Here is a 12,515-nt window from a genome sequence, read left to right as displayed (position 1 = left end):
CACAAGGATACCACAATTACTACAGGAAGTGTTTGGATGACTGCAGTAGAGCTGCATGTGATAAAAAGGCAGAAGGCAGAATACATTCATGTTTGTCAAGGAGTTCCACATCTCCCAGCTCCAGTCCCCTGGCGTGTCTCCTAGAGCTTTATGATTCAATACACTGATAGCATGTCAGTATTCCTAAAAAAAAAAACTGTGCAGTAGAACTGGTTCCTCAAGGGTAAACACATTCTTTTCTCTATCATTGGGCCTGAGGCGGACCTGTCCAAAAGAACATCGTTTACATGAACAGCTCTATATTGGATAAGTCCTCAGTGGTAGTGGCCAGAAGTGGGCTTGCTTTGAGCAGTGGCGCTGGATTTTAGACTTCAGTTCCACAGTGTTTGTGGGTCTCAGGTGGAGACGGTTGACAGTGACCAGTCACGGCATGCTGCCTGGCACCATTAAGGGAAGCCATCACACAGCAGCACGATGGGAATTATTTATGGCCCAGAGAACGATGGCAAAAACTGGAGCTTGCCCTCTGGGTGCGATGTGACAGCCTGCTAAATCACCATCTTACTGCAGCCTCTAACGCTAGAGTTAGCGCCACACCATCCACGGTAGAGTGAATTACCACCCTATAGAGAAAATACCATGATGAATACATTCATTAGAATGCTGTATTCCTGATAAAACCCCTGAGGGCATGCATAGACCACTCGCAAATAACAGGAAATGGCCCACATTTCAGTCGAGCCTGTCAATGCGAAAAGATCACTAGGTAAAAAAAAAAAAAAAAAAAATCACCATGAGACTGTATTAACTTATTTGTTCAATTTCCACAAACCACATAAGTTCTTCAGCCACCCATCAGTGTTTGTGGTGGTGAAATGGTAGAGCTCTGTGTAATTTATATGCCGGCATTCAGGTGTGGGAAACTATCCCTCATGGGGGGGCACTCAATTTTGCAGCCTTCCATCTGCTGACACTGTGAAGTGGGAAATGGTGAGGATATTTGCCTAATATAACAGCACTTCAATTTACTGTACATGCAATTTTTCATCTGTCTGGCTCTCCTGCTCAATCGCGCATTATCCCATGTCAAGAAAAGCCACACATGGTAGGCAGGCTCTTATTTACGAGTATTTGTGTTAATAATGTACATGAGGCATGTGACATTAGAGAGGTCCCTCTCCACTAGAGTAGCACTCTGTGAATGATTAATCTCTCCTTTAGCATGGGCTATTTATTGCTGCTCCTACATTCCAGCTAGCAGCTATGCGACCAGTAATTAATTCCGGTTCCTGCAAACATCCTGGTTCTTTGCTAAGTTAGTAAGATTAAGTTATGTGGAGTCATTTGATTTGCCAACCTCTTAAAATACTCAACCTCACTCAAGAGTATCCTCTGAATATTCAGCTGTTCCTGAAACAAATCAGCAAAAAATAATTAAGGGGTTCAATCAAGCAAATAATTACATTGATTGATTCATATGGGAGCACACTGACACTTCAGACTCATGGAAGAAATAAAAGGATGCTTGGGAACAAGCTAATGAAAAGACAACGTGCTCAGCCAAAAAGGAAGAAAAAAAAAAGTCCACACATGGAGAGGCCACGTTTAATGGCTCCTAACCCCTGGCGGGGATCTAAACTAAGCCAAAATAAGGCATGGTCTGCACTCAGTCTCAGCATTTTGTGGAGAGGATTAATTCTATCGTAATTAAAGGTTTTGTTGTGGCTCCTCTTGAAGCAGTAGTGGCAGCACTTTCTCTTCCTGAGTGGGATGAAAAACCTGAAGCTCAAATGTTTAGTCTCAGACTCTACAACCCTTAGCTGTGACCTACTGTACCATTGAAAAGCCCAGTGTGGTACAAAGAAATCTCTTTAAAAATACTCTAAAGTTTCCACCTTATTGTAATATGGTTCCTTTATACATACACACATACATACATACATATACATATATATATACACACACACACATATATACACACACACACACACACACACACACACATATATATATATATATATGTGTGTGTGTGTGTGTGTGTGTGTGTGTGTGTGTGTGTGTGTGTGTGTGTGTGTGTGTGTGTGTGTGTGTGTTAATACCCCCCCACCCCCCACCCCCCACAACAAAAATGGTTTCAAAGTCAGTTATTTATATCTTTTGCTGTAGTGTGTCAGTAGGAAATATCAGTTTACATTTCAAAACATTCTTTTTGCCATTAATTGTAATAATCCAGTGAGATTTCTGTATGCACAAGGAATCTGACAACAGCCAGGATGATCTGATCTCACCATCATTGAGTCCGTCTGTGATTACATGAAGAAACAGAATAAACTGAGACAGACTAAATCCAGAAGAACTGCGGGAATGTCTCCAAGACGCTTGAAGAAACCTTCCTGCAAAGCTACCTGAAAATATATATACACATACACACACAAATATGTGTGTGTGTGTGTGTGTGTATATATATGTAAGTACAAAATAAACTGTTGCAGAGGAGTTTTACATTATCCTGAAGGGTTTTCTTATGCAATAACGACCAGCAAGAACAATGGGTAAAGTATAGTAATATAAAGATACGATACATTTTTTTATCACTATAGAAAAATATTTCACGTCAGAATGCTGCGAATGACCAGTAAGAACAAAATATTGCAGATTTCTCTTTAAATTAAACACAGACCTGTGCAAGTTATAGGCAATCAGACAAATCTTAAAGTATTGTAGAGTACTCTGTAAATGGGGTTGGGAACCGAGAATAGGTTCTTATCCTAAGTTTCGGTTCCGAAAACGATTCTGGTGCGATGTGTAGGCGAAGTGCTAGGAGCTTATCCTTTAATAGCGATGTCTCACCTCATGAATACACTGAAAAGCCCTCGGGCTACTCATATACATTTTGAGTCAGATATCAACGTAGAGAGAGAGAGTATAAAAAGACAGTAGAGCTGCACGATTAATCTTTAAAAGATCTCGATCTCGATTCAAACACCCACGCGATCTTATTCCTAAATAACAAAAACTTCACACCAGAACATTCAAATCTGTTTGCGTTGTCAATATATGAAACAGCTTTATTTTCACAGTGTTTCACAGAAGTACGGAGGTAAGTTTATGGTTTGAGTATAAACACTGATGTCTATGGTAGCAACCAAAATAGAGTAAATCACCTTTTGAAAGTCGCTTCAAATAACAAGTGTATCGATTACATCTGATGCTTCAAAACATTCATAAAGACGACTGTTAAAGCTGCAGTCCGTAACTTTTTTGTGTTCAGAATTTACAAAATTTATATAATGAGCGAGTACATCATGAATGCCTTTTTTCCAACCGTGTTTTTGTCTTATCCTGAATCACTACGGTAAGCCTGTAATAAGCGTTTATTCTCGGACTACTTTACACCGGTCAGGTCAGCACCACTGCGGAGTATCCCAGTACCTGTGTGACTTGTCAGACATAAACAGAGAGAAGTAGCTCTGGCTACAATGTTCTTCCGCAAGACGCATGCAGTTCTGAACCGCTAGAGCGCTGATTCATCCAGTAATGAAGTAAGTGAAGTCTTTATGAATCAATCATTCAAACCAATTTTAAAAATATTCTTGTTTCACCTGTCTGGATCTTACATGTGTATTCAAGCATATTCTACCCTTTTTAGAGGGTATTCTCCACTGCTGGAGATACAATAAGCTAGGAGAGATCCCAAATTCTCCTAGAGAACGCAGAAATTTTCCTTGAGAAAAATGTATTTTTGCAAAAATTGCTAAATAATATGTTGAATTTGTTGACATTTAACAAACTCATTTGACAAGTATAAGAAATAAACACAAAAAGATTGTGCATTTTTCCCTTACTACTAATTTTTATCAGTTGTTTTAATAATTTTTATTGAATGGGAACCGGAACCGAAACCGAAACTGGAAAATTTCTTAAGATTCCCAACCCTATCCCTAAACCGTAAATTAATATAAATAACTGTACTGTACAGACACAGATTCACAATTTATTTTAAGATGTTGTGTCTTTTGCTTTAATGTGTCAATAGAAATTAAGTCAATAGGAACAACGTAACAGATTTCCAAACAACACTGAACAGTACTGTATACATGCACATCAGTATAATATAATATTTATTCATATGCATGCACTGTGTAGCCAGTGCTCTTTACACCTGTTCACAAATAGAATTGCAATGCAAATGCAATTGTCTAGAAATTATAGTGTCGTTTAAAACTGTATAACAATTTCATTACTTTGACCCTGAATTTGACCCTGAATGACTCCTTCCATTTCTCCTTGTCATTACGTTATAATTAGGTTAATATAATTAAGTCTTTTTTTTTACTATGTGAATGCACAATTTGGATGTCATGAGGAAAAATGCTAATGAATTTGTGTAAATCTGCCATCAAAAAAGGAGGCAAATGTCAGGCAAGAAATGGAGCACGCATCTGTCTTCAACCAAGAAAATGTCATGTCCTGTTAATCTTATCTGAATGCCTGCCCACTGATGTGCATTTAATTGCACACATCCAGTGCATCCAGTCAGACTTTTGCTTGATTTCACAATGACATACACAGACACACATAAAGCATTGTTATTTTCTGAGAAAATGCTTCCACTTTTAGATATCTACAGAAAGCAGTACACCTTAACAGAATGTCAATGAACCAACTTATATATAGACAAACACAGGAAATTCATGTCAACAGAACTCAATCAATCTAATTGTAAACAAAAACAAATCTTCCCCCAACAAAAATACAAGATAAAAGCTTATCAGCGTCAGATTGAGCAAAGTATCGTGAACCCCATGCTGACACAGGTAGGGAAAGAATTCTAGCATCTCCAAGTCTGCAGGCTAGCACCTTATGTCTCTGTACGTCAGAGACACGCACACACAGCCACATATGGGCAGCAGTGACGCCACATTAGCTCAGCTTCAGGTTACACTAACAGGAACAGAAACATTCACAGAGAACTTCTTAAATAAAAAGAATGAGGAGGAGAAAGAGGTGGGGGATGAGAGTAGAGCTGATGAGTGAAAGGAGAAGAAAGAGGGCATGTTTGATTAACACATTTGTTTTGACAATCATTCAAGTAATGAATGACTTGAAAAAATTGACATTTATACAATAGAGTGTGCTCTGATGTGCTCATAAATGCCTCCTTGTTACCATTGTCATCAACATCATAATCATGAATAATGACATTAATTTTTGGGTGAACCATCCATTTCATTTCATTTGCTGTCATTAAGCTGTTTTATGTATATATCAGAATTATATCAATTACATTCATCATGGTCTCTAGATATCATACTGCAACAATGGCAGTTGAGTAAAAATTCACAATAAAATCATCAGATTTTCACATATCTCAGCATCCTTGCATATGCATTATTTATTTTATTACTGTAATCTTGAAACAGACAGACTACAAATAAACTGATTACAAAGTTGAAATATACAGCAAAAAACATTAAAAATTCAAAGTTAAAAAATTCTGGGCAATATCGATAAACAGATAATTGTTTTTGAATTATGCCTGATATTAAAATTATATATTATTTTAAATAAATGAATTACAAAATAAAATCATCATTTTAAATGCTACAACTTAATTTAGGCATCACAACATTATAATGTGCAACATGAAAATGGATGTTACTTAATTTTGAGATTTGCTAAAGACCACAAATAACAATGTATTATTGATGTTTTAAATAGTAACTTTGAGCATTAATGACAGCAAAGATAAACCTAAATGGGGTAAATAAGCATGTACATTTAAATATCCAATAGCGGCCGATATCAACAACAACAAAAACAACAAAATCCAATAATGGCTGATAACAATCATGTAAATATAGCCTACCTAAAAAACATAATGTGCAACAAAAACAACAGGGGTTTCCAATGATATTCCAAATAACTGAGAGTGACAGAGAGAAAGAGAGCAAGAGGGAGAGAAACAGAGCACACATTCAGTCAACGGTGAGATGTACAGTTCCACTGAGTGCACTGCAGACTAGGGATGCTAACGATTAATTGACGATCGATTAAGCAAGGTCATGCGCGTGCTGCTCAACCGCGAAACATGTAACGCCAGCAGACACAAGGAAAAATTATTAGAGTTATGTTTGGGACCATTTTACGTTAAAAGGCTATATACCTTCATGAATAAAAGTGAGTGTGCATTCGCAGCCTTTTGTTTTGTGCAAATGTAAGTTGTAATATTACGTTTATTTTGTGTAGGCCTATATACATCTGGTTTATCTCGTAGGATGCATTTGGTTAAGAGTTAACACGGTTTATACCATGGTCTGGGTGAATACTCGATTCTGATTGGCTGCAGGGTGTCCATTAAAAAGTGATAGAGGACACCTAGTAAAGGAGTTCTGGTGAAACTGACTGTTTAACGTTCGAAATTAATAAATAAATGCGCTGGCTACATCAGCTGTGAGTAACCATAGCAACAGGCAGTAAACTGAAGGGTTCTACGAGCTGAGCGGACTATAATATCTCCGGTTGCTAAATAAACCGTCAGGCGTAACCAGGGAAACTGTTTTAAAATGTTTCTAATGTTTTTAATGTTTTAAAAATGTGTTATTTGGCAAGTGACCATGGTATAAGCGGGTTAATGCCCTTCGAGGTGTCCATTGTCAGGTATTAATTGTCAGGTCGGACGGTTCACGCCTCGCCGTCGTCCATTAATACCTGACAATGGACACCTCGTCGGGCATTAACCCTTACATAAAGTGCACCGGTGATCATCTTCGGCGTGCACAGCTCAAACAGCAATGCATGACTACTGACTAATAATAACTACGACTGGGACTGTCATATTACATAACATTACAAAGAAAATAATATTGAAATAAAACGTTTCAGCGTGTTGCTCCAGGCAGACCACATCCGTTAGACATTCTGACTTGCATGTAACTAGTTCAAGTTCACTTGTGCATTTGCGTAATTTTGTGCAGATATAATTTGTAATAAAATGCTTATTTTGTATATCTGATTAATCTTATATAGGATGCGTTTCGTTAAGTTAAACCCGCTAGCAAAGGGCATCAAAAAACCGGTGTTTATTCAGCGCTTCAGCTTGCGCAACTCAAACAGCAATGTATGACTGATAATAACTATGATTAGGACTGTCATATTACATAAAATTATAATGAGAACACTATTGTAATATTTCATTGTGAATTCATTGGCTTTAGTTGCAGTGTTTCAGCGCATTGCTCCAGGAAGAGCACATTCACAAAAGGAGTTACACATTCTGACTAGGCTTTTTTTAAAGGAGACATATCATGCTTTTAAATTGTTCCTTTTTACATATAAATCATACATTTGTAGTCTATATAAAGCGGAACTGCAATGCTTGGGTCTGAATTCCTCATTATTATAGCTCCACAGGCCCCTTTTCTACCCCTTTTCTGATGTGCGTCTGAGAGCAACTCGTTTTGGTGCGGTCTCTTTAAATACAATTGAGACACTTCATACCCCGCCCCCTCTCCAGGTTGTAGCGGTGACACTCGGTTCAACTCCACCCCGTTCGGCCATTTTTGTAGTTTGATAGCAGAGATACGATTATCTAGCGGCACAGAAACTTTTTATTCACACGTTATTAACAAAATGTCAACAACGGAAGACTTGTCCAGCCTGCCTTACATGTTCGAGCCAGAGTCGGAGCAGGAGCGAGATGAAAATGAAGACGACGAACCTGCAGAACAACGTCTTCATATGGATGTATCGCAATGGTGTGTTACTGTATTTACACATGAAACTTTGGTCTTCCAACCTTTTACCACCGTGTCGATTTATTTTGATTAATATGTGCGAGGGAGAGAGAGCAAGACAGCGTCTAGTTTGGAGACGGTGATGTCTTGTTTACACTTTCGCCTGGCTCTGAAGAGAGAGAGTGAGCGCGCCCGCGACCGGGTCTCTGCTCGTTCTTTCAGTTAAACATGCGTCCTGTAACAAGCGCGGCAGTTCATCTACATTAAACGGTGTAATGAAGCGTGTGGGTTACTACATCCAACAACCGATCATTTTAACTTACCCTCTCGTAACTTCTGCATCCTTGAGCTTGGACTACAAAATTGCAGCGAGAAATAAAAATGGCGGATTGCTCGAAGTGGTGGGCCGGAAGTCAATGTCCTTATTTGGCAGTTCCTCTGCAAATACTGTGACGTAATAGTTCAAAAAACGTCATAGATAACAGAAAAATCGGAACAGGTTGAAAAATATGACCAAAACAGAATATAAAGATATCAACGAAGCACCTGAAGAGAATAATTTCATATTTTCTGTACTTCTAAACACTGCAAATATACAACAAAATGCATTTAAGGGCTAAAAAACTGCATTTGGCATGATATGTCCCCTTTAATAAGCATTAGCCAACACGTTTTTCTGTTTTGACGATGTGTTGGAAGCGGGACATTTATTTTGACAGCGCACCAGACTTTTATTTTGATGTCGTGAGAACGGCAGAGCCTGAGCACACAGTGCTCCCGTTCTCCGTCTTCATCAGTTATGGTCTCTGTTTAACAGTTTTGTCTGATATGTAACTAGATATTTAGTTTGCTTTTATATTAATAGACTATCATTATATATTATCATTCTTTCTTAAATATTCATTTATATCATTTAAACAAATTTTTTAATATCTAATAGACATTTAATTTCACAAACCTTGCAGACTTAGTCGAATCTATCGAAGCATTTTTAGCCTGCATGAACGCGTTACTCTGTGCGTGATGGTCAGTCCGTGTGAATTTAATGCGGACAGAAGAGTCCAGCTTCACCTGAGACGCATGATCAACAAACTATAAACCCTTGATTTCAAACTATACTGCGCTATATTATATACATCGGCTTTAAATCGACCACCCTGCTGAGCATCAGCAATAAAACAATATATTTCGTGCATCACGAACAGTAAGCTTGCTGTGCTTGTTAAAGTTTTTGCTCTGCAGCCGTATCCATTTCGTAATATTTCCACAGAAATTACATTTTGGGAAATGATCGCAGTGCAGTGTGTGTGCAAGTCCAAAATAGAGTTTGGCCAAAATAAAACTAAAAACCAGCCATAAATCGTAACCAGACGGTTTTTGCTCCAAACACATGACCGGCAACCGGCCAGTGCCGATTTATGGCCGGTCGACCGGTGCATCTCAAAGTAATTATGCAAATCAGGTAACAGAGCAAATGCACATAAAAATCAGTGCTGGACATAATTTGCACAGCAAAACTCCTTATTTTGCACTGCACAAAATTTAATCTGGCCTTCAAACCAGCCACGCAGCTGCCCTGAACATGCAAAATACATCTAAGGACCATTCAGCCCCCTCCTGCGTAAATGCCCTGAGCTCGAACCCACTTTCAACATACGCCAATCACAAACAAACAATCCCATCATTCCAGTAGCTTCAGCCAATCTGACTCTGTTCCTGGCTTATTGTACAGCCTCAGTCTCCTGCAGTGCAGATGTGTGCTCCGTCAGTTTAAGCCCAAGATAAGGGAGGATTTACTGGCAGATAGAGAGTGATTGACGCAGCTCATGCAAGGTCAGCTCACCAAATGAGGGCTCACAGAGGAAATGTGGGTATTCTGTCTACCGCAAAGAGCCTGTGTGTTTGTGACTGTGAGCCTGTGTCTGTGAGCCCTATGAAATCCGGTTGATTGTGTGGGTGAGATGTTCCAGCAATCTCTATGTGAGCAATTATGCATACTTTTAACTATTATGTTCTCCACTGGAGATAAGAACTTTCATTTCACGTAACTCAACACAGAAATCAGCATATGCAATTAAAAAAAGTGGAACACAAAATAACTAGCTCTTTAATAGCTAAAAAGAGCTAATTACGCATAGTGGTCACTACAGTGGACAGCTATTAAAAAAGCATTTTCTTGAATTTGCACGGGTTTTTATGGCAAAGTTGCACATCAATCACTTCATTGGACCCCGGTGCATCATCCTATAAATTGCAACCAAGTGGCAAGCCTTTGTGTTTCGATTTTTCCCCCCTCCAAACCAAGATGGCCAAGGGTCAGACAGACATGCCAAGTTGCTCCGGAATATCCACCCATTCCTTCTATCCTAGGAGACTCTTGTAGGTAAAAAAAATATTGCAGCATCAAGCAATATCTAATGAGTCATATCACAGTAAAACTTTCCAAGTTTTGATTTTAGATTGAGAGAAAACTCTGATTAATCACATGTCCACTGTAGTGGACGTCATGCATGCAATGGCTATATTTCAGCTACAATTCATAATTATAATGTGAATATTGTTTTTGAAATTTAAAACTTAAAAACTTAATATGCATTGACTTTTTCTACTGTAAATAAATGTATTTGTATTATTAGAATGTAATTTTCATTGACATCGAAAAAAGTCATGTGATTACATAATGTATGACACTTGTAATGCATTACATTACTTGTTAGATCAAAAAGTAATCTGATTTTATAATGCATGTTATTGTAATGCGTTTCCTTTCTCATAACATCAAAAAGTAATCTGATTATGTAATGTGCGTTATTGTAATGCGTTTTTTTACTCATAACATCAAAATGTAATCTGATTACGTAATGCATGTTACTTGTAATGCGTTTCTTTACTCGTTACATCAAAAAGTAATCTGATTAGGTAATGCACATTACTTGTAGTTAATTACTTGTTAGATCAAAAAGTAATCTGATTAGGTAATGCATGTTACTTGTAACACATAACTTTACTTGTAACATCAAAAAAGTAATCTGAATGCGTTATGCATGTTACTTGTAATGCATTACCCCCAACACTGATCATTTCAGATGAGATTGAAAAAACGTATCGCTAGGTTTTCTCAGAGGAGGGCTATGATAGAAATGTGCATGTCCATCTTGAACATAATCAGAATTATCAGCTAATAAGGGTAAATCTCCATACTCTGGTGCACTGCAGGGAGCATCTGAGTGGTTTCCACAGTTGTACCTTGACAGGCTGTAGAAAATTCTGATGGAATCACGTCCTCATGTTCTGATATCAAAGATACGCGAAGTGCAACTTGTATGAAGTTGTATGAAGCCATTACAATATTTTGCATTTATATTTTTTGTATATATTTTATAGTTTTCACATTTTTTGATATAATTGCATTGATTAGTTTGTTAAATTCACATACTTTATCTGTTTGATTATTGTCTTATATTTAATACAGTATATCTTTAGTTTAAACCAACCACATGCTGTCCACTCAAGTGGACATCTGAAGATCTCTTTGAAAAATTTGTAAAAAAATAAAATAAAAATCAATTCTTGTTTTTCATGCCCTAAGAGCAATAAAAACACATAGGAAAAAAATCCTGACTGAGGTTATCATAATTCATGCATGAAAGGGTTAATTAGTAATTAGCTATTTAAAAAAAAAAAATGAATTGCATCATCTATCCATCTATCTATCCATCCATCTATCCATCTATCCATCCATCTATCTCTAAGGCCTAACAAACCTGCAAACGTCAGGGTTTTTAAACTTTTCAAACCTTTTTAAACCAAAAGGTTGCATACAAACTTTGATTTTTACAGCTAAAATAAAATTTCTTTTAAATCAATTCATTTGAATTCTACTTAATCCATTTTAAGTTCACCATAGACTGAGCAGGGTGAGAAAGAAATTTGCACACAAAAAAAAGAAAAAAGAAGAAAGAAGATAGAGAAGAAACAGGTAAACTCATAAAGCCAAAGTCTTCTGTTTACAAAGCCAGTCTCATGAGGTTCCAGATATTGGGTTCGGTAGAGTATTTTTGAAAGACACCAAAGGCTATTGGCTTAGTCACAAAGGTCTCTTCTTCTAAAGAGCGTCCTTTGAAAATTCACAGGTGACATGTAGCCAAGCAGGAAGCTCTAAAATGACTGATATTCCCTACAGTGAGTTGCCTGGATTCAAAAGATGCATAAACAAAATAAAAAAAACTGATCACCCCCCTGGAGATTTGAGCAGAGCTTCAATGGCAAACTGCTCTGTAGAAACAAGCTCAGTCCAGAAAGCCTCAGGACTGTGGATAAACCGACTGAAGAGTGTGTGATCTCTTCTCACCCTCTCTCAAGTGAAGACGGCTACAATTTGCACTTGAAATTAATTACCCAGATGTGAGGACGTGATTGACGTGGCGGCAGGTTCCTGGTGTCCGAGGCAGCGTGGAGAGGAGGCGTTCTCCAGAAGCCAGGAGCAGCTAGTGGAGCGAAAAGGAGAGGATGAGAAGACCTGGCAATTTGCGTATCCAGGGACCTACAGGAAGAAGAAGATCATATCGTCACCCTATTGCCGGAGAGAAGATGCGATAAGAGACTAAAGCGAACAGAAAATCAAACAGCTGCTCATTGCTTCCCCATGAAACTCTTAAATCTGGGCTGCATGCCAAGGCAATGTCTCACAAATGAAACTCAGCCCAGGATACCAAGCTTTCCCATTTCAGAGTTTGACATGATGCTGCTGACCAGGCCTCCTTGTTGTGCTAATCTGGC

General features: G+C 38.1%; 1 protein-coding gene across 1 annotated transcript in view; it reads right to left on the bottom strand.

Moving 5' to 3' along the window:
- drp2 (dystrophin related protein 2) overlaps positions 1-12,275 on the bottom strand; it is a 131,136-nt gene extending 118,861 nt beyond the window's left edge. The window contains exon 1 of the mRNA XM_084133974.1: positions 12,135-12,275. The gene's annotated coding sequence lies outside the window, so the exon portion shown is untranslated. The remainder of the gene's footprint in view (positions 1-12,134) is intronic.
- Positions 12,276-12,515: the final 240 nt, after the last annotated feature.

The sequence above is a fragment of the Abramis brama genome (genome assembly GCF_963993115.1).
Source record: "Abramis brama genome assembly, chromosome: 13".
In the NCBI taxonomy this organism is placed as follows: domain Eukaryota; kingdom Metazoa; phylum Chordata; class Actinopteri; order Cypriniformes; family Leuciscidae; genus Abramis; species Abramis brama.
This window is presented reverse-complemented; position numbering and strand designations above follow the sequence as displayed.